The sequence below is a fragment of the Oxyura jamaicensis genome, chromosome 1 (assembly GCF_011077185.1).
Source record: "Oxyura jamaicensis isolate SHBP4307 breed ruddy duck chromosome 1, BPBGC_Ojam_1.0, whole genome shotgun sequence".
Lineage (NCBI taxonomy): Eukaryota > Metazoa > Chordata > Aves > Anseriformes > Anatidae > Oxyura > Oxyura jamaicensis.
Window position 1 is genome coordinate 92,960,373 of NC_048893.1, and position 27,998 is coordinate 92,988,370.

At 39.1% G+C, this 27,998-nt stretch overlaps 1 long non-coding RNA gene across 1 annotated transcript; it reads left to right on the forward strand.

Moving 5' to 3' along the window:
• Positions 1–1,347: 1,347 nt before the first annotated feature.
• On the forward strand, positions 1,348–27,641 carry LOC118160467. The gene is made up of 7 exons (XR_004747518.1): positions 1,348–2,006; positions 2,652–2,729; positions 4,546–4,743; positions 10,391–10,495; positions 13,548–13,714; positions 25,257–25,496; positions 26,789–27,641. It is a non-coding gene; the product is annotated as an uncharacterized LOC118160467 (long non-coding RNA).
• Positions 27,642–27,998: the final 357 nt, after the last annotated feature.

Sequence of the window (27,998 nt, forward strand, 5' to 3'; positions counted from 1 at the left end):
TCTCTCCTGAACCTCATGTTCCCCACCACTTTTATTTAGCCATTTCTTCCCATTGACATCCACTGTTTTTCCATGCTCCCTTGCTTTCCCTGTACAAAGTCTTCATGTCGTGTGAGACCACACACAGCTGCACTTGTCTCAAGCCCACAGGACAAAGTCGTCACCCCAGTGCTGACATGAAATCCCCAAACTGTTTTCAAGGGCAGAATGGGGAAATTGCTCTAAAAGGAATGAAAGACAGATGGCTGTAAGTACAGCAAGTACTTACTTGCTGGAGGGAAATAAAACCTGTGCCTATTGCACTCTGACAGATTGGTTCTGTGCGGTTTGTAATCTCCAATGTGGTAAAAAGAAACTTATTTAGCATCAGTGAGTCCCCCCATTTAATCCTAGCTCTTTCATTGGGAATAGAAGGTATAAGATTATAAGTAGTAGTTTGGCAGCTATAAGCAACTGCTTTAAGCATCTTAGATCAATTTATCTGTAGGCTATGTGGAAGTCACAGGAGAAGTTAATACTGGATGTGAGAGACAGTTGTACCTTTCCATGATCAAAAAGGTCAGAAGAAAGAGTTTGACAGCCAGGTAGCCAATAAACATAAATTTTGCCTTGTGTGGATCAATATAAGGTTGTGTTTTATATCTCGTTACCTTAGATGGATTAAGATACTGGATATTATTAAGATAATAAAAGTCAGTTTTGGCATCATGATAGTTGTACTTTGTCCTTGAAACTCTGTGGTTGGAGAGGTTCCTATTTGTAGATAACAAGTGCTTCTTGAAATCTAGTTGCTGAAATGCAGGAAGACTTCTGCCCTATCAGGTATTTTTCCCATTAGGTTTCGTATGAATTTTCTTTATTGTGATTTTTTCTATCTTTCTTCTTTTGTATTGCTTTCATTTTCTGTCTGTACCTATTCCCTCACTTCATGTTTTGTTAATGACCAACTATTATCACAGTAGAAATAAAGCTTCCCTAGGTTGGTTCTGATTTTTTATTTTTAATCAGACAACACATCTGGGTATGCTCAGAAACTGGTATTTTTGCAGTAATCTTTTTGGAATTGGGCATATAAAAGCTGGGAGACAGATTTTGCAGAATGTCAGCTAAAGCATTCTCCTCTTCCATTCAAATATCTGCTTAGTGGTAGTGAAAAAAAATCTCTAATTGCCTCTTTCTAATTTAAAATGGCCTGTAGTTTATTTTCCTACTCTTCTCCCAGTTAGAGCAGCTGTGTTCCATTAGGCTCTCATCCCTCCCTGCCTTTGCACGGGATCATTCTGTTATGATGGGGGGTTTCCAAGAAGTAGCACTGGCTCCTTTTCTCAGCACCTTAAAAGAAATCCTGTTCTACGGGGCTTAGGCTTCGCCTCCATTTAGGTGATGGTAAATGCAGAACAACTGCAAAGGAGTCAGTCCTGTCACTGTATTTATGCTGGGGTAGGGAGGTGGGTCAAAAAAAAGCCCAAGTTTGCTATTTAATCTCTTTAATCTCTATACACTGTGTAAATTTCATTGTCAGGGTGATATTCTCCTTCAGGTTGATTTTACCAAAAATCTGAGGCCATTGCTGTTACAGTCATTCCTATTCTGTGACTTTATTGTTGCATGCTTTGTTTCGTCATTGAATATTTTTGTGGAGAGGATGTCTTTAGGATAAATTATTTTCATTTAATTTAAAGTATACCCAGATCTTTGCTTTTTCAGTCTATACACAGTCTGTATTTTGAATACTTTTTTCTTTCTTTTTTTTTTTTTTCTTTTGCTTTATATTGCATTGACTAATGTATTATTATAGGAATAAAGTTGGGTAGTTTAGCTCTGTCCCCCTTTTGACTGAACCCCTGCTGTAGTATCTAGTGGGTTTCATACATCTCTTCTCAGCACTAGGCCTACATTTGCATAATATATATTTACCATTAAAATGTTAATATTAAATATTGATTAAAACGCACTGTTGTCTGAAGTGTGTGTGTCCTGGCACAGCATTTCTCTAGTGCCTGCGTGTAAGTACTTCTCTTTTTATTTCACAGTCTTCTGCAATGTAATCCTGATGGTCACTTATGATTAATTATTTTAATTGTATCATGATTGGTAACACTGCATTGTTTTAAATCCCACATCCAAAAAGACGTCTCTTGCTCTGCAGAGTATCTAATATAAATGCAGACATTTGTTCCACCAAGTAATGTGGTAAGATCAAAACATCCAGCACAAATCAATATTAGAGACAGTCCAACATCACCTGGAGATAGTCTCTTCACTGGAAAAGTCAACGTGAAATGAGTCACTCTTTTGGTGGCTTTCTTTTCCCTTGTTTATTGGATGTGCTTTGACCTCAGAGCTGCTGTTGTTGTTTGTTCACTTGTTTGTCTGACTTTGGGATTGTTTTATCTATGATTAGAAGGTGGAGCTTATCTTCATAAGCCCTAAATGGCTAAAGGTAAGTTACTCCTCAGGGTAGAATTTAGCAGGTTACAGTGGCTGGAGACAAGGAGGTTTGTCTTTTCCTCAAAGGGATGGATGCAACCAGAGGAACGTGAAACAGCACTTTCACTTGGGCTCTGGCTAAGAAGTGAGAAGTGGTTATATTAGTTAGACAAAATGACTTGAATCAATTTTAATGTGGCTTTCATCTTGTTTTGCTGCAGGCAGACCCTATAAGAGTGTTTCATTTCCCAGCACCAATGCAGAACACCCACCTGTCTCCTCTTCCTGGAAAACAAGAGGTCAGGCTGGGATGCAGACATAAAAACTCCTCTTCTCTACACCACTGCTCTCCTGAAAGTAGTTTGGTTTTCTTCTCATTTTACACATTCCACATGAAAGATTAGTTTAGACAGTTTGTGGGTTTTCTGTTTGTTTGTTTGATCACTGTGTGCACTGGTCTTTGTTTTAATAGCTGTGCCTAGTGATTTTTGCCTGAATCTAATTAATGCATTTGTAAGGTGCTAGCTGTTGTAATAAATAAATAGATGGCAACCAGCAGTGTTGCTGTAAGAGAAGAGATGAGACTTGCTATTTCCACAAACAGCTCTTGTTTGTTACTTCAGGCTATAAATTGAGCAGAGGGATTAATGTACAAGATGAGATCAGCATTTGAGATGCTCCAGTATTCTGTCTCCTTACACCCTTGTAACCCTGGACACTTCATAGGCAATCCGAAGTGTCTATGATGATGATAAAGTGATATGGGCTTTAGTGTTGTTGTTGTTTTGTTTTAACCTCAGTGATCAAGGTTGACTAATTATCTGAAAAACATATGGTTTATGGCCCATCAAACTTATGGAGATTGTGTTTTCACTTTCTTATTTATTATACTTATTTTTAGCGTCCTTTTGGATGTTCTTGAGAACCACAGACGGAGATCTACTTTTAATACCCTCATTGGGTATTAAAGGTGTGTTTGGTGGAAGAAGTATTTTGCTTCCAAAAGCCTGCATACTGTTATTTGCAACTGGAATATTAAAAACAACAGGCTTAGAAATATTTCAAAGTTCTCTAGAGAACAGAGCCTGGTTCTGGAGGCTGATGGCCAAATTTTGCTACCAGGTATGATATAAATCAAGAGCAATTCCATTGATTGCAGGGCCATTACTCCAGCATAACCAGGAGCAGAATGTGACCCTCAGTTTAATTCCTGAAATGGCGTCTGGATTTATTGGAGCTACGCATCTCTGCAGGACCTTTCCTGCCTTTGCTGCAGCAGGAGCTTGATGTAAATCAGATTTCCTTGCAGCCAAGAAGAGTGCTGATTATATATGAAGCTCTAATAATGTTTGCTGGAGTTTTGTGTTCCTGGGACCAGCTTAGGCATTTAACCACCTTATCCTTCTGCCTGTGACCCGAAGTAAGAGAGAAGTGTTTTACAGTAGTAATAAAGAGATTACGTTAGATGAAGTTATTTTCAGTAGCTATATCAGGAAGATTGAGAGTCAATTATCCTGGTCAGGTTCATCTTTAGGACACAAGCAAAGAAGAGAGTTGAGTCATTTATACTGTACAAGAAAAAGAGATTTAAAGATACTATGTTTGCACTGACTGCTGGGCCTTATCAGAGGGAATAACTTCTAGTTAGGTCACCGCTCATATTTTGGGAGCTGGAGGCAGTCTCTTTTGGAGTGCTCCTTGATCTCCTGGTCTATCTTACTCAGCAGAAATAAATCAGTCTGTGTGGCTTTCATCACCTGTGGCAGTGAGTATTTGATAGGGAAAACAGCACTGAGGCTCCCAATAGTATTCCTGGGCTGTGTTTTGTAAATTTATTCTCCTTGTGAACTCTGCTTTGGCTGATTTCAGAAAGCTTTCCAATGTACTCTGCTGACCCTGCAGGCACTCTCGTAGATGCAAGTAAGTTTTATATATACAATTTCCCAAACGGAAAATTATAGCTTTTTTTTTTTTTTTTTTTTTTTTAAATAATAATAATAATTACAAGACTTAGAAAACTAGCTTGCTATTTAAGAGCCCTGGCTTTTTTCAGTGGAGGACAAATGTACTGCTATATCTCTTATCACTTTTTTTTTTTTTTTTTTTTTTCTGCAGAGGGAAATGTTGCATGAAGAGAGGCCATATGCAATGGCATGTCAATCTGCTACCTACTTTTAAATATTCACATAACCCCCACTTACTGGAAATAAAGATGTCTATTCTGAGAAAGTGACAGCTGAATCAGTAACCTCTGCCTCTCACAATTACGAGAAGCTGATGATCAGCTGGTGGATGGGACTGTGCAGTTGGAAGGTAAGACTTGTGAAGCTCTGCTGATGTAAACTCACTGAAGAGCTTCTCAGTATGTGCCCCAGTTACTCTGTCCATGAGACTTTGTGTTTTGGCACCCTTTAGTTATCTTGTCAAGCAGCTGCTTCCTTCTCTGTGTTCTTCTGTGCTTTTACTGTATTTTTTGTATGTTTAAATTTTGCCCTCTTAGGAGCACTGAACTGTTTTCCATCAAAGTGATGCTGAGCGTTTGATTTCTATTTGACAGAATGATAGAAATACAAATCCTTCCAGGATGCAGTGGCGTCAGGGAAGCATTATTATGTTTTCAGCAGCTTATGATGTGCCTGGAAACATACATTATTTTTCTTTTCTACTCCTTTTCCTTCCTTACTGGGGACAGTAAGGCACTTAGGAATTGGGTTGTTTATAGTGAGGAGATTTCAGTCAAGTTTTACTTCCTCTTCAACATTGTGTTAATTGGCAGGTGACTGCCTTTATATACTCTCTTCTGGCACAATTTAAAATGGTCTGATTATCCAAAGCATGAACCTGACAAGTGTAACCATCACTTTATCTGCCATTCTGAAGTGAGCATGTCTAATTACAACTCAGTGTTTTATTCTGGTAGCATTGATTCACCAGAATTGATTCCATTTTGGTAAGCAGTCCCTCTCTCTTCAGTCTCTCTGCTCAATAACCACTTCACCTTAGCAGTTGCTGTTGATCTCCTAAGATAGCTGCCCTTGAAAAGCAGGGAGACATAAGGAACTTAAGGGGGGGAGCAACAACCTTTTAAAACCTTCTAAAAAAAGGCATTACCTTTACTTGGGAGCAGCTCACTGGCATTGGTGAGTCTCAGTGAAATTCATGTACAGCTACACCTGATGGGGAAAAGTCATGGAGCATATCAGGGTGTTTTTCTGTTGAGGTCCAGAACCTGAATGTGATTTACCCCTGCTTTGCTTCCATCCAGTCAAGCTGCTCTGTTAGCTGCACTTAGTGGTCAGTGTGGCATCCTGTTGATGTTTGCCTGGTTCTCTTCCTAGCCGTTGTAAATCAGAAGCTGTTTTGCTGAACTTCTTACTTGAGCTGTGCAATACCAGTGCAGATGAGGAAAGGATTCTGCCTATTACATGGTCTCATTGGCTGTCAGCAACAAATTCCTGTTTCTGTCATTTAAGTTCCCAGAATCAAATGGCAACTTGAGTGAGAATTTCTTTAAATAGCTTTACTGATTAACAAACGATATCAAGAAAGAGTAAAGATTCCCCCAAACTTTTGTAGTTTCTCTGAAGATATTGTGAGGGAACAGGGGATGGAGAATGGTTTCTTCTGCCTTTGAAAGGGCTTTGGTGTACCTGGAACAACTGGCTGCCCATAACAGACCAAATACACTCCCAGGTAGCCCGGCAAGAGTTAAAAAGGACTCATTATTTTAAGTACCTGTCCTGTTGTCTACGACTGATTCGCAAGGCTGCCCTCTCTTGTGCCCATTTTCTTCCGCTACTGAACCGTGGAGCCTTGTCTAGGGAATTTTCTTCCCTTTCTTCACCACTGAGTTGTTTAGCTGGCTGTCAGAGCAGAGCTGTTCCTCTGCTCAAGACAAATTGAATAGAGGTAAAACAGCAAAATTAGGAGATTGCTGTCTGACATTCGGGTGGTGACAGGGTGCTTCAAATGCCTGGCATGACTATGCAGGGTTAAAAGAGCTTAAACTTAAAAACAATGGAATGTGCATGCTTCAGAGGCTTCCTATCTCCTTATCTTGTCTGTGATGAATTAATAAGTTAGAAGCATTCGGCTCAAAGTGGTGGCTTGGTTGCATGCCTTTTATTACGTAGCTGAGGCATGAGGAGACAGTAGGTTGATGTATTTGCATAGACTGCAGCTTATGGACAGGAAGACTTTTCTTTTGATGCGTTTTCTTTAATCCTCTGCACTCCAACTCATCCAGCAGGTTATAAACTGTACTTGTCTGTTGCAATAAAAATATCATGCTTTTATGTGCTGACTTACCACTGAGATCTCCAAATGTTTTGTAAACCTTTTCACTAAGATGTTGTGAAGTAAATGTCTTTATCCTTACTTCCTACTTAAAACAAATGGAGGAAGAAATGGATGAATTGATTTGGCCAAGGTCAGTGTGTGAGTTACAAGGCCTAGAGCTGTATCAGGAATCCATTTATGATTCTACATAGCAGTAACTTTTTCAAAATATTCTTGTTTCTTTAAAGAGATTATCACCAACTTCATTTTAATGCCAGTATTTTTTTATTATTATTTTCAAAGAACCTCCGTGCTCTTTATTTCCCAATTTCTTGATTCTTCAGCAGTTTCTTGATTCCATTGTTACATCTTCTGATTTCACATCTTTTTCCCTCTTTTTCCCCTCAGCCCTAATTTTTCACTCCTTCTACCATCCAGCCCATGTCTCATTCCTCTGTAGCTTACAGAAAACAAAAGAAGCAGGATATCTAACTATAATGTTTTAGTGCTTGTCCTTTGCTGGCTGTCTTTGCTCTTCTCTGAGGACTTTCTAGTGCATGTGGAAAAGAGGCCAAGGCAGGGGAGTCGGGAAACATGCAGGCACAGCTTTCTTGCCAGCCGAGCCCAGTGATTTTGGATGACTGGAAGGCAATTACTATGGATTCTCTGTTGGTTTGCCAAAGTGCTTTGGCTGAGTTCGAATATCTGTCTCGACTTTCTAGTCCCAAATGGGGAGCATAACAGATTTAGAGAATCTGCATATTAAAAAATAAAAATAAAAATTACAAGACATACACAGATAATTCATGAAGGTAATTCTGAAGTGCCATTGGCTTCTGCATTTACTGCAGACAATTCTGTAGCTGATGTTTCATGAATTTTTAGTGTTGATGTAACAGTTTTCAACCTTTGAAGCAACTTTAGGAATAGAATAGCATCTTAAACCACTTCCGGAATACACATTCAGTAATAAAATAAATTTTTCATCTAGAGAAGAGGGAAGTACTTTGTTCTTCCAGTATGGAATAGCTACAGTTTGTGGTGGAAGATGTTTTGCTACTCCTGTCATAGGCAGAAACATAAAAAGGCAGAAATGAGTAGCTCCCTCAAAATGAAGGTGGCCTGCATAACACAGGTTCAATAAACTGCCCAACTAGTAAGAAGGAATTGACAGGTGCAGGATATTTTGTGACAGCAATGTTCTGGTGTGCCTGTAGTGAGAAATGTAAGCATCTTAAACCTGAAGGTAATGTTGCTTAAATAATTTGTGTGTTTCTGCATGTATGTGTTTGCACAGCAGCAGCAGTTACTGGAACTGATGCTAGATATTTCTGGTGTTTTCATTTGGGGTAGGGTTTTGCTACTTGTAATTTTGTGATATGATGGCATTAGACTTTTCTCAAGAATGTGCCAAAACAAGCAACCTGATAATTGCTTTTTTGCTTTTCCATTGTTCTGTGCTATGGTAACTGCTTTAATGCTTCATGTGTTTACGCTGACTCATTTTTATCTTTTTTTTTTTTTTCCTTTTTTAGCATAAAAGGTACAGCCATCTGATAGAGCACACTTGGCGTCATCCAGCAAAGCTTTGCACTAGTATTCCTTGCACAGCATTTCTGAATCAATATTTATATAGCTGTGATCATCTAAAATAGTCTATACCTATGTATTTTTGCTCAACAAGATACTAGAAGAACAGTATTACAGTCAAGAAAAACAAACAACTTGGCATTCCCAGAAGTAAAATATTTATAGAGAAAAAGCAGGTGTGAAGTCCACTGGCAATTCTTAAAGCAGTGAATGAAACTCATAAAGCAGATGAGTTTCACCACTATCTTTGGATGCTGTTCAGGGGTGCTGCAGACAGCAGTAATACTCAAAGTGCTTGTGGCTGTGTTTTGCCACAAGGTGGGAGCTACCCGTGTCCTGCCGGGTGTGCGCTCCCAGGCTGTGCAAGGTCCTCAGATCAGTCCCCTGCCAGAGCCCTCATGTACAGCTGGGCAGTTCTTCAGGAACTGAGGCTTCTAGGTGCAGAGTTCAGTGTTGTTTCTGCCTCTTTCTGTCTTCTGTGTTTCCGGACAGGGTGCTCCTTTGGTCACAGGTTAGCTGAGCGGCTGTCTCTGCACACGGGGAATTGTGGAAGCCATGGAGGTGTTGGCACGCTGTTGCACGTGTGAAGCACAGCCATCGGGATGTGTGGGGGGCTGGCCTGAGCATTAGTTTTCATTCTTGAAATAGCAGTCTGGAGACAGCCTCGGCTCTGTGACCTGAGGCCAAATTTTGTTCTGGCTGAATTTGTGCCACTTCATTGGCGTCAAAAGAGGTATGCTCATAGGTGCCAGAAAGGGATGTGATATCTACAGCCATATCACATTAATATTAGATACGTGCTGTCTATTACAGTATACTGAGAAGTTATTTCCCATCTGATTGACACCTTAGAAAATGCCAGATTTTGAATATTCTGTGATGGATTTAATAACACTTTATCATCGAATGTCTTCTCTCAAATGCTAATCAAGGCAGAAGAAACAGTAAAGCAAACATCTCTTCAAATTAATCTGTATGAAGAAATCTGTTCAATTAATAAAACTGGAAAAGAATGTGGGATGAGTCAAGAGGAATGACAAGTTTTTCACCTCCTCGTTGCTGGTTTATATGTTGTTAAGGTCACAGGGAAGGTGGTTATTAGGTGAGATGGATACTTTGCTGCAACTTTCCCTGATCTTTGTTCTATGGAGAGATCAGCATTAGAAGAGATTTGGATCAGATCTGCTTATGAGGGAAGGAAGTGAAAATGGTGAAAGTACTTCAGGCAGTCTGGGAGTGCAACAACCCAGATCTTCATCACTTCTGTCCCCTGACAAGCAAAGCTAGTTCACTAAAATAGAGAAGAGCAGCAGCTTGTGAGTTCAGCTTGTTAGGTGGTGAGCAGTGCTCACACAGGAGGGCTGGGGAGCACCCACCAGGCCTCCAGCCTCCACAACAGTGAACTGAAAGGATCCCATCGGCAGGTAGCTGGAAAGCTGAGGAGGAAAGGTCTGCCCCTCCAGTCTGTGTTCTTGGCACAGGGTCTTGTTGGGTACAGGCTCTGCATTTATTTGGGTCATTGGCATATTTCCCCTAGAGAGAGCAGATCGATCTTAAAAATCCACTTGAGAACAGAAAATGCACGGCACTGAGCTCCCATCTGCTCCCTTACACAGCAGTGTTCAGCTCTACAGCAATGTTCTGCACTGCTGTATTAACACAACTGAAAACTGTAATGGATGGGCCAATGACTACAGGGTGCTGATAGCTGTTTTTAACAGGCACTTATGTGCTTAACATGATGTAATTGTTAACATAAGATGTCTAAACAGAAATAAACCCGCTTATTAAAGTGTCTGGGAGAACTGGCCAAAAAGAAATAGAGGATTTTCAACAAAGCTGCTTTTTTGTTGTTTTTGTTTTTCAGAAAGCAGATCTGCTGCTTAGCAGACTCAAACCTCCTCAAAGAATAGCTTAAAATAGTAAATGCCCTCCCCGTATAGACAAAAAATATCTACTAGAAGTCATTGACTGAGCTAGCACCCGAGGGACATAAATTTGATGTACATTTCTTTCTTTGTCATTTAAGAGTGTCTCTTTCTATGTTAAACGGGGTAGCTGATACTGAAATTACTCTGATCTTGTTTTCCAGCTCTATCTATCACTTCAGACATGACAAGGAGCTCAGGCTAGCAGTGCTTGAAGGAAGGGAAGTACAAGATCTGAAGATCATAACCCTGTCACATTACAGTTCATGGTGAGGTTGGCCATTTATACAAATTCATTCAGATGCTCCTTTCAAGATATATTTACTGTATCATACAAAACTGAGCTACAAAGTGCTTGCTCAGAGCAAGATTTGAAGATTATGTCTATTTTCCCCTGGGATACTTACAGAAAAAAATCCTATGGGCAAATGGAAGACTTGATTTCTTACTTATTGCAATATAAACAAAAAAGCTACATATAATAAGTAAGAATTAAAAATAAACAGTATATATTTAAGGTAAAATTTGAAATGGTGTTTGCTGTTTCAACAGAAAACTTCACTACTGCTCACTTCAGACTTAAGTTTTGTTTTTTAGTGATGAAAAAATGATGTATGAAAATGGACAGTGTTTACTATAAGATCAGCAAAGCCTTACAGAGCATATAGTCCTATGCAAAATTAAGACACAATAAACTTAGCAAAATACATTATGAAAAGTGATGCATATAAAAATATGCATCATTAAAATGTGCTTTCCAGTTGCAGAAGGACCGTCATAAATTCAATTTCTGCCTTTGAGTTTAGGATCAGACCTTTAATCTTAAGCCAGAATTTGAGTTATGCAATTTGAATGAAATGAGCAATTACATTTTACTGGTAGTCATCAGAATCATCCAGTTAAAGGTGCCAGTGGAAGGGATTAGTATCATGGTGATGAAAGGTAATGATGGTTCTGTGTCTGGGTCCAGGTGCCTTCAGATAAAGTTCTTTCTTTAAAAAAAGAAAAGGCCAGAAAAAAAAAAAAAAGAACAACAACAACACCCTGTTGTTTAATATAGGTGAAATGTTGGCTGAGTCGAGCAGATCAAACATTGATTCTAAAGGCAACAGAATGTTGTCAATAGTAAACATGCTGGGAAATCCAATTCCAAAAATTTCATTACCAATGAAGAGTTGACGTGGGTATAGCAGTTCTTGCTAAAATGTGTTATTTATCTTCAGTGGTTCCTTGCACACTGGAAGGAAGCTCCAGTTCTTTCTCTCTTCTGGCATAACTGGATTACTGTGAGAATTAACCTGTCTAGGATTTTGTATTATTTATGTGAATCAATACACCGTATTTCTTAAAACCAGAGAGTGCAGCAGAGCTGGTTATAAACCTTATTACAATTCTGACCATTGTCATCACTTGGCAATTCATAAAATGATCTGTTAAAAAATCATAACCTGTAGTCTGTTGTGTCAAGAATGTTCCCCTGTTAGATCCATGCAGTTTCAGCACAGCTTTTCTTTTGTCTGTTCATGTGCAGGTGTAACAGTTAACGAGTGATAATTTGTAAACAATAATATGTATTGTGCAGATAAATAGACTCCCACTGTTGAACAAGGCCTTAGCAGTTTGCATTAAAAATAAATACAGATTGGAAAGTGGAATACAATATTTATTTTAACAGCAGGACTTTATCACTGGTAGCATTCCCTGATGTTTTCAGGATTAAATAAGCATTTTTTAAAATAGATTCAGTAGTCCAGAAGTTTGACAAAGTTTAAAACTTCTGTTAATAACAAAGGGAAAAATGCTATCAATCAGCAGTTCTTCACAATATCAAGAAATAGCATCTGCTTTAACTGATTGACAATTGCCAGTTACATGCAGCCATAAGTCTGTTTACCCACTGACAATTGCAGACATAACAAGTGAAAGAAAAAAGTCACAAAGATTTCCACTAATCTCAGTATGTTGAATAATACTGGGGAAAAGGTCTTTCTTCAAGACACAAAATAGATCTGGAGTCCATACTCTATTAAAAATTCAGAGGAAAGAAGTGTAGCTATTGTTACAATATTAAATATTTCCACTATGTACTTTTCATTTATTCAGTAGGTGCTTTAAAAAAGCTTGTCACAAGTTCCAAAAATGGTGAAGTTTCCTTTATTTTACGGTGCAGTTTCCTTTACTTTCCTGAGAGTATCACATCATTAAACTTGCCTTCAACAGCTATTCTTAAATTCTAGACTCAGTCCTGTTTCCCCACTGTTGTTGATATGCATTAGTTGAGAGGAATAAATATGATGTTGAAGGGATCAGTACTGGTGAACAAAACAGTCAGGCTCCAAGTTCTAGATTTGAGCCAAGCTTAGACCACTAAAACTGGTCTTGTGAAGAGCTATCAAATAGTAATGAGAAAAGCAAGAGGAACAGAGTGAGAAACATTCACAAATATTATTTTGAATAAAACTATAGATTCACTTTCCTGATTGACCCACTTTTGCATTTAAAGCATTATAACAAAAAAAAAAAAGAAAAAAAAAAAAGAAAAATGAAAGCACTGGAAGCACTTGGACAAGAACAAGTTTGACTATGTCCTGGGTTCACAGTGATTGTACACTTTGTCAGCCCACCTATTTAAGCATGCTTTGTCTTGCTCAGTCATCTAGTTAAGTCGTTCCATGATTTGGGCTACTTGTCATACAGTGAGAATATTAAAGTCTGAATACCTCAAATATTTTTTGGGGGAGGTCATGTATTGCAATGGGTTTTTGAAATAGGTATGATCTATAGTGCTGAACAGAGACAAAATTCAGGGTGACTGACCAAAAACAAAGCAACATCAAAGCAGTAAATCCACTGAGCAAGTTCCCCATTGCTGCATCCACCTTTGCAGTAAGGAGATTGAGTCCATTTCTTTTATGAAATTGCAAGTATTTCTCTTAACTCATATTCTACACAAACCCCTGTAACTCAGATATGGTAGTACTTTTAACTTTCACTGTCTGACCTTGTGAGGGAATAGGGTATAGCTCTTGTACTCCTGTACATTTTTGTACTTATCAAAAAGGCACTGCAACTTTTAATATCAGTATTTGTTCTCTGACCAAATTTTTTAATTCTGGAAAGGAAAAAAAAAGCGGGGGGGGGAGGCCCGTGTGGAAGCAGTTTTTAAACCAGCTCACTTTACTGCAGTGCAAAGTGCTGAGATATGCAGCTTGGAATCTTGGAAGCTGTAGGACTGATGGAATTTAGCAACATGAGAATTGTTCAAATTTTGGCCATTCTTATCTGAACACACCTAATTGCAAACGTATGTCTTACAAACAGGAGACATAACTTACTACAGAAATGAAGAATTTTCCTTGGAAACCTCCTAAAGAAATCTCTTCTGCTTCCCAGTTGAGAGCTATTCTACAACACCAAAATCATTCCAGAAGGTTTAGAGTTGTAATTTGTCAGACAGCAGTTGTCCAACAGAAAAGGAATGAGTCAAGGTAAGTCAGAGCAGCTGACTGGTATCCCACATGCTGCAAACCTTCTTACTATAAGGTGACCTCTGGAAGTAATAACACTGGAATGGGACTTTTTGCATCCTGTTTGTATATAATTCCTCTAATTATTAGGTATAATTTATATGTGCTACTAAGGACATGCGTATGCTTTACATAGCTGTCTATGGATTACAAAATCTTAATTTTGGTGAAAGCAGACTTCCCAGGCATCTTTTTATTTCCAGTTCACACTGAACATTCAGGCTAAATTTAGGCTTAACGGAATTTTAAGAGGGGCACTGACGTTAAAGATCAGCCCAAAAAACTTTGTTCTGGAGCGTAGCTGAGCAGTGAGAGCATTGAGTTGCCCACTGACCATGGGGTTGACCAGAAGCTTGCAGGAGGACAGGACAGAGAAACTGAGAAGTTCAGTGTGGAAGAAATGGATTTGGAAGGACTCCAAGTCTCAGATTTGCATGAAGTGTAGGGAACCTAAAACAGGGAATTGTGTTGAATTGTTCTGGTAGCCCTACCTGCCTGCAGCTATTTCCTGAGTTTTCTGAAGGAAGTGTAATTGAGCTATGCTCAGGTGCAGAGCGTTAGGAGAGAGCTAGGCAAGGCATGAAAAGGGGCCTCCTAGCCTGTGAGCTGCATTTACCTTGCTCTGCTTGCCTGGGCTATGCTGGAGGTAGGCCTGAGTCCAGCCAGGTACTTGGCTGATCCCACCCTTACCTTGCTGACTAAGCCTGACCTTGGGCCTGCCTTATCACAGTAGACTTGCCTGTTAATTGGGCTCAGTAGATGCTGATGTCTTGTTTGGCTGCTGTGGCTTTTGGCACTTGCTGATTAGGTCTCAGCACCAAACAGTGCATTCCTGGTAGAGCGGCGGCTCTCGCCACAGCCTGGTGAAGTGAATCACAGTAAGTAGGATTTATGTGTTTGAGGAAGAATGAGATCAGCTTTTGAGGGTCTAGAAGCAGTTGTATTATAAAGCTATTTTGTGGAGAAACAGATTTTCTCTGCCCAAGAAATTTGCCAAAAAGGATGATAAGAACAGTCATATTAATGAGAAACCTCACAGACCAACAGAACTGGGTATCCATGGAGGCTGAGCCATCATAACTGGGTGGGCTTGGATACAAGGTATTGATGTGGGTTGTGACAAGGCAGGGCTTCATCTAAAACCAATGGAAATGTTTCTGCTAACATAAGCGAGGGGAGGATTTTACCCTCTAGATTTCAGCAGATGCGTGTGTTTTCAGGAGGCTTAACTATAAAGCTTTCTCTTTTGTTCTTACCATTGACGTAGTAAAGTGCAACATATGGTTAAATTTTCTGTTGGATTGTGATCTGTTAATGAAGCAGACACTTGTGATAATTATACTTCTTTATCCAAACTCCCTGATTTGGCAACTTGATCTATCAGTATTCTGTGGGATTGTGAAGATTTATTTATTTATATTTTTTTTCCTTAGTGCTCATTGTATATGAAAAGCAGCATATTTCAATTGGTTGGCAGTTGAGAGTGCAATTAAACATTTCAGAATCTGGGAGAACTTTTGAAGACATTCCTTTCCTTTTTTGTTGTTGCAGTTATTTTTTTGAGGGGTGCGTGTGCTCTTTTTATTTTATTTATTTAATGATAGCACAAACAAGTTTAATGCTTCATTTAGATGATGCCAGCTGTCCATTGTGAATGTAAATGATGAGCCAGTGGAGCTGTGTGGTTGCCTTGAACAAACATGTGAAAAAGAAATGTGTTATTGCACATTGTGCAGGTGCTTCTGTTGTGGGAATCTCTTTGCTCAGAGGGTATTTATTTGATACGTTGTACAGCTGGTCAAAGAATGCCTTTAGGCAATTTAAAAGTTTCCACAGGAAATGAAATGCTTTGATGAAGTTTGCTGCAAAACATTATTTTGTAAAATCTGGATAATTTAGACAGTCATCGTCTTAGACTGATAATGAGATCTCTGCCTCTTGTATTCAATTTCCTCTTCTTTTTTTCTTTTTATGACATTTATACAGTACACTTCAGAGGTTTTTTTTAAAGCAGGGATAGATTATATTTTTCCCCACGTGGCAGGATGAATATAGACAGTGTCTTTTAGTCTGTGCCTGGAAACCATACAGAGGGATACTAGGGAAAAGGTTTTGTGGACTCTCAGTGGTATAGTAGAGATAGTGAAGGAAAAAAAAAATCTATGGTTTAGGTGGACTTGTGACTACCTTGCTGCAGTCCAGCAATCTTTCCAGTTTGTTGCCGCTGTCTGTGGAAGGCTTGCTCTTTTTCTTCTCCATTTGTGATTACTTTTCAGTCCAGTCATGATTTATCTTTATTGCTGCAGGACTATTGTACTGCTTAATGCTATCTGTTTAAGGAAAAGACTGGCCTAGTCCACAGAGCATAGACTGTGGACTCGGTCAATCTACCTGCACTTCATCTGTGGATTTTTTTTTATCTGAACACCAGTGATTTAGTCACCCATTGATTAAACAGACAGGGAAGCTCTGGGGTTTTGTTTGTTTTTATTTTTTTCTCCAAGTGATACTGTGACAATTAGCTGTCAGCTTTGGGTTACACCATTCCAGGGGCTGTTAAGAACCCATGAAATGGACAAAATGTAGGTCTTTGATCTGCTTGGGATGTACAATTTTCTTCTGATGCTGCCAGCTCCCCTCTTTCTCTGCTGTATTATCAAATAGGCTGGAAATAATTTTCTCAAACTTTATGGAAATGTCAGGTTTTCAGCACAACCTAGTCCTAGGAAGAAAACATAAATTTGCGAGAAGTTGTAAGTGACCAAGGACATGTTTTTAATGCAAAATTGCTTTGTGAAGCTTGACTGTAGTCATTGCCAGTACTTAAGTAATAATGAAAATGAATTGCTTGCACTCTTACCCATAGTGTATTTAGGAAGTGAATACTACTTCTTTCCATAAAGCTTTGTACTCCACAAAAAGTTTTTAAAAGACGTATGATACCAAATAGTAGAGGGGTTCTGCAGAGTAGGGTTTCTGTTCCTCTGGTGGGAAATGTACACTCGACTAATTACAAATGCACTTGGAGGACTGCAGATTAAAGTAATGGTATGTTCTTTCCAGCTCCAATTTCATCAGAATAATTAAATACGCCTTCAAATCCTTTTGTATTCAGCAAACTACTGAGCACTAAGTATGTTCTTAAGAGCCATTGAGTTCCTAGCATCTTAAATGCGTTCTTGAAGTTAAATGTATTTAATAGGAAGAAATTTCAATAGAAAGAAATCTGAAATAAATGCCTGAGTTCCTCACAGTCAAAGCTCTCAAGCAACTTAATTGAGAGCAAGTTGCTTAATGAGAAGAGTGCAAACCATGAAATCTTAGTGACTGAGATGAAGAAAAGAATTCCCCAAACAAGTATCACTGTCAAAACTTTAAATACTAAAAAAACCCTCTCCGTCCTTCCTTAGTCTAACTCTAGTGGCAAAATGTGAGACAGTTGAAGGAACTGGAAGAGGAGAGAAGGCTGATGTAAGGAAGAGGCAGTGACTGTGTCAGATTGCTTAATTTCTGGTGTAAGAAAGCAGAGGACTGCACAGGGATATTCTCTTTAGCATCATCATTCGATGTGTAATTTAATGGCATATGTTTTATATTGGTGCTCTTTGACTGAAACCCAATGATTTGGTTCAAAATAGAGCATCCTTCAAAAGCTCACAAAATTAAAAATCAAATTGAATACAAAAAAAGGTGATGCATCCAGTTGGGCGATACAGATGACTTCCCACATAACCTCAAGTTTGGAATGCAGTATTTTTCCTACATAGGAAAAGGAAAATCCCTTCATTTGTGTGGAACCTAATGAACTCTGACTAGAAATAGTGAGGTAAGATGGGGAAATGGGGAGAGTTTTGGGGAGCTGCACCTAATTCCTAGGGGCTTAAAGGAGGAGAGGAGACATCACTCTCTCCAAAGTGTTATGAAAGCCCAGCTTGACCTTGCCTCATGTGGGGAGATAAGATGACATAAGCAGGATTTTCATTGTATTATTAGGCACTCAGATACTTGTGGAAGAGAAAGGTTATGCAAATTAATTTTTTTTTTATTTTTTTTTTCTTTCCCCTAGAGTGCTGACACAGAACACTGATGAGATTTGTTGGGGGGTGTTTTAAATTAGAAACTTGGGAAGAGTTGACAGTTGATGAAGGGTACCGAGGTCACCCAAAGACATCTGGCAGGACTGTCAGTCACTAACACAAAGGCAATTTTGCCAAGTTTAGGATAGGACAGAAAATAGAGCCACATTGGAGAAGGAATAGCTAGAGGTCAGAGTTGAATTCTTGAAAAGTAGCAAGGTTGCAGAAGTGAATTACATCAAATTAGGCACAGGGCTAAAAGTACATGGTATAAATTCTTTATAGCTCAAATGCACATGCTTACAAGTCTGTATAATTTCTGAGTTTAAGCATACACAGCAAAGTTTACAGGGGGAAAAAAGTAGCAGTGACACAGTTCGAAGGATATGTTGATTAGAGGCTTCCAGCAGACAGTGAATGTAACTACCTCTGTTTATTGGGACCTCTGGTTTTAGGATACTGATTTCCTTTATCCCCCTGCCTATTTTCTACATTCAGGAACACTAAGTCCATGTGCATGATTTGTTTAATTTCTTGCTATTTGTTGCTATCCCCTTTCCTGACTGCTAGTGCAGACTTTGCTTATAGCTTGCTGGTGACAGAGATTGAGAAAATATCCAGAGAGGGTAGATGCATTTAGAAGTATAGGTGGTATTCTTGATTTTTTTCATTGCTACACTGACTTCAGTGGTACAGTAGAATTTCTTTATACTAGCTGAGGACCTACTTGTGTAGGAACAGCTGGTCTGAAAAATGGGGCAGAAAGTGTCTCAAGAACAGACCTTTATGAAGTGTTGTATGAACACACACAAAAAACAACCCTTTCCCTGGTACAACCTGACACAGAAAATGACATTCAGGAAAGTAAGAAAAGAAGAAAGCTATGATCTAAACAGTGGAGTGTATTCTTTGAGCAAAACTACAGGTGCTTTTTTTTTTTTTTTTCTTTCTTTCTTTTCTTGTCTTGGTTCTCAGACTGACTCTGTTTGAAATAGTCTTTAAAACTAAAATGGCATGATCTGAAGTGCTCTTCCTGACTAATTAATCTTAGCCTGGTGATATGGTCAGTTGTTTATAGTACTGCAATTCATCACTGGAGAACTGTATGCAGCTTGAGATGAGCCTGACCTAAAACACAGATCTGAGCACCCGCACATTCTGGGGAAGCGAGGCATCTGGCACAGCCTTCAGAACTGAATGCCGTCTTTATTGTGAGCTCAGGTAAACTTCAGATTCAAATCCCCCAGTGCTTTGGGGAAGCAAAAATGTTGGACCATGGCAGCAGAGGATGAATTGAATAAAGAAACCATGCTGATAATAAAGCTCTTTGCTTTTATACACAAACGCCTTAGAATTTGATCTAGCTAAAGACTTTGACATGGCTACATAAAATATTTCTGCAAAAGAACCCTCACTGGGTGATTGTGCATTGCCACTTCTTAGGGAAGCAGAATTCTTGGCTACGTGACAAACCTTGATACTCACAAGGAAGGGTAGTCCAAAAAATGTAGACTATAGTGTGGGTGTGGAATAGCTATAAAAGATTGGAGTGAGATTGTAAGTGAGATTTTGTGGAATGTTCTCATTATGTCAGAACTAGTTATTCACTTTCTGGTGGAAATGCTTACCTCTTGGTTATATTATAGCAAGATTTTAGTGGGTCTTAGCATGTTACTCTGGAGATGGCCATGCTAGCTTTCTGAAGAGTTTGTTGAAATTTTAAGTGCTAAATATTATAAATACTCTGTGACAACTCCATGTGAGTATTCTTATATAATTTGATGATCTTCCAGCTTTATAAACCAAGGACAAAAACATGGAATTTGTTAATGTTCTCCAGATCTTTACCCTCCCAATTTTCTTGGGCTGCAGTTTAGTGGTAGTGACATAACATGATGTTTGCAGGCCTTGTTGCTCTCTCAGGAATCCTGTCATAGCCTGTTGTAGAGTTCCTCTTGCCTGGTCCTCCAAGTCTGTCCTATTGCCAATTCCCCTTCTGTTTCAAATATGAACTAGTTGTTTATGCATGGTTATATGTATGTAAATTCAGTGGACTGTTTGCACTTTTTCCATATACATGAATTGGGCCTGAATTCTTCAGTGATTTGCCCCAGTATGACTTGACAGAGGATTGTTTTTTTTTTTTTTTTTGTATGTTTGTTTTGTTGTTCCTGTTATTTCAGCATTGTGTCCGCTGAAGAGAAGCGAATAAATGTCCATAGCAAAAAAACTCAACCCCAGGCCAATTGAAGCTCATCAGGTTGTTTCCCTTTAGTCTCATAAGGAAGCCCAGACTAGTTTTTAGAGCTATGTTGCTCTAGAACTGCTAGATTTAGGCCCTATTTGTATATATATTGAGGTATCTTGAGTTAGGTTATTACCGTAGACTAAGGAAGTCCAGCATTACTGAAGAGTTTTTTGCTTGTGCTAGCTTGAATATTACTGCAGGCTTATTTCTACATTTATACATTTCATACCTCTGCAGTCAGGACTACTTCTAAAAAGGAGTCTCTGATAGGTCTTTAATTTTAGGTGAAATAAAAGTATAGGTGAAGTAGGAAGGATAAATTGATCGTTAGCTCTCAAAACATACTGGAAGCTAAGCCATCAAATGTTCAGTAATTCATTCCTAGAAAATGAATTTAGAAGTAAGAAGTTTCCATGTCTCCCAAGCTCAGCTGTTGGTGCTCAGACTGTTGAAGAGCTTGTAAGAAGTGAAAATACATGTCAGTATGTATGTATAAAATATTGTGTGTATGTATATATATTTAGTTTTGTGTGTCACTTTTAATTGTCATCATTGATTAAACAACAAGACTTTAGGGATTAATTTAGTAGCGAACATAAGAGGTTTTTTGTTCCCATGAGTAAGTGGTTGACTGGCATTTGAAAGCATTCTTGTACAGGTTTTGATATTTTTGGGGTGCTATTCACAAAACAGTTTTATGTTCTGAGGCATTTGAGCTTGCCTTGTTACCATATTGTAAGTGAAGAGAAAAGGCTCTAAACAGAATTGGTTAACAGGAAGCCTTTTCAAGGTACAGCACAAGTCTTACAAGGGATTTAAGCGTTTCCTTAATTCATGTGCCTTAGCAAATCACTATGCTTTCCTAAGGCTGCCTTAGCACAGTCAAGTAGGAACTCTAGGAAAGTACCTGACAGTGAACTAGGAAGACTTGAGTCTCACAGTAGAACATCCCTCCTTATGTTGTTTCACAGTGCAGTGACTTGTAATTACAGCTCGTGTTGAACAGAAGTGCACAAGCAGTAGGATAGAAACCCTCGTATCTTTGTAAGTAAGGGTGAGTCAACCTAAGGACCTCATTTCAGAAAGAGTAGTCTGCTTGATGATAATTTGCCTGCCTTTTAGGGGACATGCCATTGCCTATGACATATCATTTATAAACTTGTAAAGAATGCATCTTAGTAGTATGGTTGGGTACATTTTGAGTTATAAATATGACTGTGTACTGTATGGGAAGCTGTTTAGGAACCTTATGTGTGTTATCCCTATATGTAATGTGGAAGTGAGTCCATGGAAGTAAGGTTATTGGTAGTGGACAGCTGAAAAATCATGAAGAGAGGAAGAAGTCAAATTTCTCTCTAGGTAATAGCAACCCTCAGCTTGCCTTAGAATTGGCAGTGCTTGCACATCTAGTCCTTAGTACTGAGCTGGGCTGCAGTGCTGCCTAATGAAGAATTAAAAAAGAAAAAGTGTCTTTTCCAGAATGTCAGGGTGTGCCAACAAGTGTGTGAGTGTTCAACCTGATGGATTAGGAATGCAGGTGTGTGCGCCACTAGCCATGCATGGTATGAATGTTAATACTCCTTGTTTCTATTTTTGACTTGTATTGCAAAGTGTGTAAAGAAAGATGCAAGGTCTTTTTCCAGGTGCTGAACTAAGGTGTTGCTTTGTACACTGTGCCTGGTTAAGGCGTTACTGGAAAGGGTAACTGATACAAGTCACTCGGGATTTGGCATTTATTTGGTACCATAATGTGTCAGTGCCATAAGAGGTCTAAAGCCTTATGAGCTGTAGAAGTGTTGAGATTTGTGAGACCAGAGTTCATTAACACTCTCTTTCTGTTTTGTTTCCATAGTCCAGTGATTTGTGATTCCCCCAAGAAGTGTACAGACCAAATAGCTCCATGTACAGGAAAAGTCTTGTAAAAAGAAAAACCTGGACCTGAAGCTGCAAGGCTGTATGGTTTTGGGAGGAAAAGGTGGGGGAAGGCTGGTCCTGTTGCTGTTTTGCTCAACACAAAGGTTCAATTTCCTTGACAAATGATGGACACAGCCTCCAAAATTGGAACTCTGATCCCAAAGGGGCCCTGTGTTATTATAACATAAAGAATGGTTATTAAACTGTCAGAGGGTTAATAGTTTCATCTTAATAATCTTGATAGATGGTGCACATTTCACCAGTGCTCCAAAAGCCCACAATGAGCTTTAAAATATTTTACTATTGGCTTGCCCTTCATTTCCCAATGAAGTCTAAGGAGAACTCTTCTTACTAATAAATTCTTTATCATAACTTAGCTGGTTTTCCCCTTATAGAAGGGAAATATATCCTTTGCTGTGCTTCCTGATTAATCGTTCTAATTTTATCAGGAAAATTAAATTCTTTATCTTGGAAGTTATTTAAAGAGGTCTGAGCAAAATCCCAGCCCATGAGCCTGATGACTACTCTGCATAAGCATCTCTACGCTTTATTAACTTACTACTTTTTAAGTGATTTCTGTCTGAAGGATTCCCTTCAACTTTGAGGGCTGTTTGTCTTCTAATCTCAGGATTTCAGGATGACAAATGGGATGTCAGATATGACTTACTCTGAGACATTAAAGGATTCATGTAGGATAGCTATTACCCATACCTCAACGTGTTCTCTAGGACATAACCTCTGAAGCTGGCCAATTTTGATGACCAAAATAATTATCTGAATAGCTTTACAACAGGAGAAGTAGCTGTACTGTAAACTGAAGTGGTTCTTAAAATATGTTGATCATTCCATGAAAAATAACTAATAAAATATGTGTATACAACTATGCATGGGAGTTGGTCCCAGTCATGGAAATTGTAGCATTAAAAATAAGGATTAAAATAAAGGAGTGTCTCGGCAATTTGAAACAATACAAGCCAGTGCTTTGCTTCTCTTCTCTTAGGCTTGTATCATGTCCCTGAGTGTGCGGAGCTAATGAAGACAGACAAACATCTCCATTTGTTTATACTTACTGTAGTTTCTAAAACTAATGCATGCTGAATCCAGCAATCAGGTGGATAGTCTCTGCTAATTGACTTACTCTATTCCATCCTCATCATTGAGGAAAAGGATGACAGTTTGCAGTGAGGTAGAACTATAAAGAATATAAAACTTTATGCTTTAGGTCATAAGCCAATTTGCAGTTGTATGTGTTAAGGAAGACATTTCCCATATGGTTATATTACTGTGAAATTATGCTTTTTTTTTTATGGAACCTATTGTGCCTTTTGGGAATTACTATTTTCAGAGATGAGGTATGGGCCTGATATGGCAGTTTTGATACTAGGGAATTACTTTTTTTCCTGACAATGATGCCTGCACACAGCTCCTGAACAAGAAGGGAGATATTGGTGAGGTGAATCAAACATCGTGCTTCCAGGCTTAGCTGGAAATGTTTTTGTTGATGTTTTTTCCTTTGATCTCTAGGCTTGTGTTCTTATTATTTCTACTACATTTTCAACATCCACAGCCTGCTGATCATTTCAGGGCAGTTTCTAGAGCTAGCAGCTTTCTGCTGTTTTATACAGAATTGCCATGGTATTCTGAATAATTCAGCAGTAAGAGAACATTAGCTTAGGATGGCTGATATTCGAAGGTACTGCTGGAATCTATCTTGTCCAACCCCCCCGTTCAAATAAGACCACCTACAGCAGGCTTCTCAGGACCATGTCCAGATTGCTTTTGAGCATCCCCAAGGATGGAGACTCCGCAACCTCTGTGGGTAAGCTGTGCCATTGGTCAGTTACCCTGTAAAGAAGTCAACACAGTACAGAAGTGCTTCCTTATGTTTGGGTGGAATCTCCTGTGTTCTCCTTGTGACTATTGCCTCTTGTCCTGTCACTGGGTGCCACTGAAAAGAGCCTGGCATCATCATCATTACACCCTACCTCCAGGTGTTAATATCCACTGATAAGATTCACCTTGAGCCTTCTTTTCTCCATGCTGGGCAGTCCAGCTCTCAGCTTTTCCTCATAATGCTCCAGGTGCTTCGGTCACTGAATCATCTTAGTGGCTGCCTCCAATATGTCCTCAGAGCTGCTTTCCAGCTGGTCAGCCCCTACCATGTCCTTGTGCCTGGGACCGTTCCTCCACAGGTGCAGGAAATTCCTCCCTAGGTGCAGGAGAGCTACTTACTGGTAGTTGACCATTTTTTTTCTACTCTTCGTGTAAAGTATTCAAGAATAATTTGCTTTCTACTAAAGCAGATTAGGTTATGACAATAATGCAGATAACAGCATACTGTAAGGTAATTTAAGCTGTGAAGTTTGGAATAAGACATTAAAACACATGTGAAAACCTTTTATTGATTGCCTCAAAGGGATCTCAGGATAAAACATAGCTACAGAAAAGAAAAACAGGAAATATGAATGCAGCAGAGTTCTGTTCTTAAGAGGCTCCTCATACATGGTTCACTGCTTACTTTTAAGTTTCAATACTTCACAATCAATTAAACACTCAATGTTTGTACATAACAGTTTGAAATGAATGCATTTATCAGATTAAATTTGTATTAAAGCATGGAAAAGTCTCTCCATCTTTTTTTATGAATAAGTTTGAATTAGATTCTGTAGTCAGGCATAGCTATATATGATATTAAATTTGAGGAGAATACAGTATGGGAATTGCCATGGTGCTGCCACCCTTATCTTTAAATGCATTGAAAAATCATAAACCTCACAAAGTCTGGAAGAGCATCTTATGGTAAAAGAGGAAACAAAATAACACATCTTTTGTCCTTCACTGTCAACATGATGACTCATAAGCATTCTTTTTCTTTGCATCTTCCTCCTATTAAAATCATTCTGTCTGAGCAAAATGACCTGTGACAGATGACAAATACAGTATAGTTCATGGACAAAAATCACACTCTAAATTGGATATATTGTGAGAGCATTGTAACCTGCTATGCTGAAGCTTAACTGAAATGCAAAAGACATTTTTCTTCGTACGGGCACATATTCTCTACGGCATGACTTTCCACGTAGTTGATTTAATTAAGTGCAGGATGAGTCTTCCTCGTATTCGATTCTTCTGGTTGAAAAGTTGGTTTCTGTGACTTTGTATGGAAAATAATAGTAGCATGGACTGGCTGGTTAAATGTGTGACTGCAGAGCAGACTCAATACTGCAATACATGTAATGTAAACTTGCTGGCTTTGTTGTTTCAGTCTCTGAGGTTTTGGGGATGCTTCAAGCTTCCATCTTCAGTGTGGAAACTGGTTGCTTGCCTCTGCCAAGCCCAGGCTTCAGCAGCATCTTGATCTAGGGCACAACATAAATGCTTGAATGCTATCTTGTTGTGGAATGATGATAAGTATCTTAAACATTAAGAAAGGAAAGTGAAGAGTAAAGGGTGGGGACACATTAAGTCTTCAAATGTATAAAAAGCCTCTATGGAGACTGAAGTAGTAAGTCTGTTCTTTGTACTCATGTTGGGTAGTTCAAAAAAAGATAGGATTTATGCTGCATCAAAAAAGATTGGTTTATACACTAGGCAAAAGCTACACAGTAGTCTCCAAAGGGTTTTGGAGGCAGTGTTTTTTTCTGATGGTAAGAATGTTAAACTATATATATATATATATATATGTATGAGTACAAATGGCAGTCTTTCAGATCTTGATCACTGACTAGCAAAGTCCCATTCATATTCAAATGATAGGGATTTCAAATCAGCCAAGAGTGAAGAAACAAATTTAGAAACACTGGATGGCAATGATAGCTTTGAAATGGGGAGCTGTATCTTCAGAAGTGGAAAACGTTTAGGTGCTTTCATAGGTCAAGACTCTCAAGTCTTCAGTGCAAGATTGTGTCTGAAAGGCCTGCTGAGATCTGGAGTTGTTGAAAAAGGTATCGAGGAGAAGGAGAGGAAAAAAAAAAACAACAAAAAAAAACAGGATTTTATTTCTGTAGGATATTGTCAAAGCCTCTGTTGATTGAAGTACTTAGTTCTGATAACTGTATTTTATGATTTAATGTTAAAAATTATGGCCAGTGTAGAAAACAGGCTCCAAAGTCATCCACAAGACTCTTAGCAATGTGAAATGGAAAACCATTTAATTCTGTGTCGGTCTCAAAAAGATGACTGAGATGATTTGATTGCAAAATGTAAGTGCCTTCAAGGAGAGAAAATACTGGGTGCTAAGGGGCTCTTCAGACTGGCATAGAAAGACGCAGGAATCGGCAGCTGCAGGCTGATGCTGGGCAAACTGATGTAGTCATGAGGCAGTTTTAAGTGTGCGCGTGCTACCTCTGGTACTAGCTCCATGGGGAAGAGTTTTTAGGTGCTGTGTTTCAAATCAAGACTCAGTGCCTCTGGAAGACATCCTTGAGCTGTGCAAAAGTTATTTGGCTTGATTCATGGGTAACTGGGTAAAATGTAGTGGCGTGTGGTATATAGGAGGTCATAAAATGACTGTGGTGGTCTTGTGTGCCTCTAAACCCTATCAATAAATGTTTAAGTTAAACTTGAGCTCTGATTCTTCATTCTGTAGACTGGTAGGTGGTTTGTATTTCATTTTATTCTCTAGTACAAGCTTACTTTATGGGTTCCAATATTTATATATGTGAATTGAGGGACGGTGCCTCTGCAGTTGCTCATCACCGAACCATGTTACAGTTTGCGTTTGTGATCAGGACAGCCTGACCTGTGACTGCTTGCTCAAGGACTGACGTGTCCTTGTCGTTTTTTGCTCATACCCAGTGCTGTGGCTGGAAGTTCCGCGCAGTCCAGCCCACCGCGTTCAGGACGAGTCAGCACTGCCAGCTTTAATCACTCACTTTAGCCTTGTGAAGAGAAAGGAGCAGAAAACACCACTCAGCAAGGCGGTGAGGCCATGAAATTGTGTTAAGCCACACTCACAAAAACAGCTGGATTTGCTATTTTAGTGTAAGTGTCTAAATGTTTTTGAAATTGTAATTTTCGTGTGCTGCTATGTGTAAAGGTGACCGCTCTGTGTTGGGTCCCTGGTGGCCGGCTCCAGACAGCTAATCAGCTTGATTCATTTGTCAGGGTGGTCACTCAGCACCTCCTCTGCTGCCATACAGCAGGATGGAGCTCCTCACTGATGTGTGAGGATATAATGGCATCTACTAGAAATGCAGAACTTCCTGAAGACACATTAGGGTTTAATTTTTGTGGCAGCAATATATTTAGCGGGGGTACAGAGATTGTAACCCTTATTTGACTTGCCAGCAGCCATTCAGGAATAGAAGGCGTGTTGTCACTTGAGGAATCCTGAATTCCTGCTGGAGAGACAGGCGTGAATGAATGCATTTGTGCAGCCCAGTCTCTCTCTATTTCACTTTCATCTTGTTTTTAAAATTGCAGCACCGAATGAAGTAAGGTTTGTGATGCTTGGGTGTTGCTGAGTTTGGCCACATGATGGCACACATCAGTCAAATGACCATTACTGTATCATTGGATGTGCTCCTGTGAAAGGAGAGGAATTAAGTCTCATACTCTGGGCTGTAGTGCTCAGATTTGTGGTCCCTAGCGGCTGTTTTAATCCACAATTTACCACAGTCAGTGAGGGGCAGTGGTGGTGTCTCAGCCATAAGCTGAAGAAATACGTGGGGGGGGGGAACTAAAAGAGTGGGAAGCACAAGCAAAAAGCATATCTGGAGGGGGAGAGGGGGGGAATAAAAATTAAAAATAAAAATAAGAGGGGCACCAGGTAGCAAGAAAACTATTATTATTATTATTATTATTTTTCTAGCTGTGCTGTTTTATTTTGCCTTGTTTTGGTCTTCACTTCAAAGGATTGGTATGAATACCTAGGGATTGGGAAAGGTTTATTTTTCCAACATATAGAAGAGAAATAATGTGTTGTTTTTGCTTTATGAGATGTCAGGTGGGCATTTTTTTTTCCTAACTGGCTTTCCACTAAATAATGTTCTTTGCCTCCCTGATG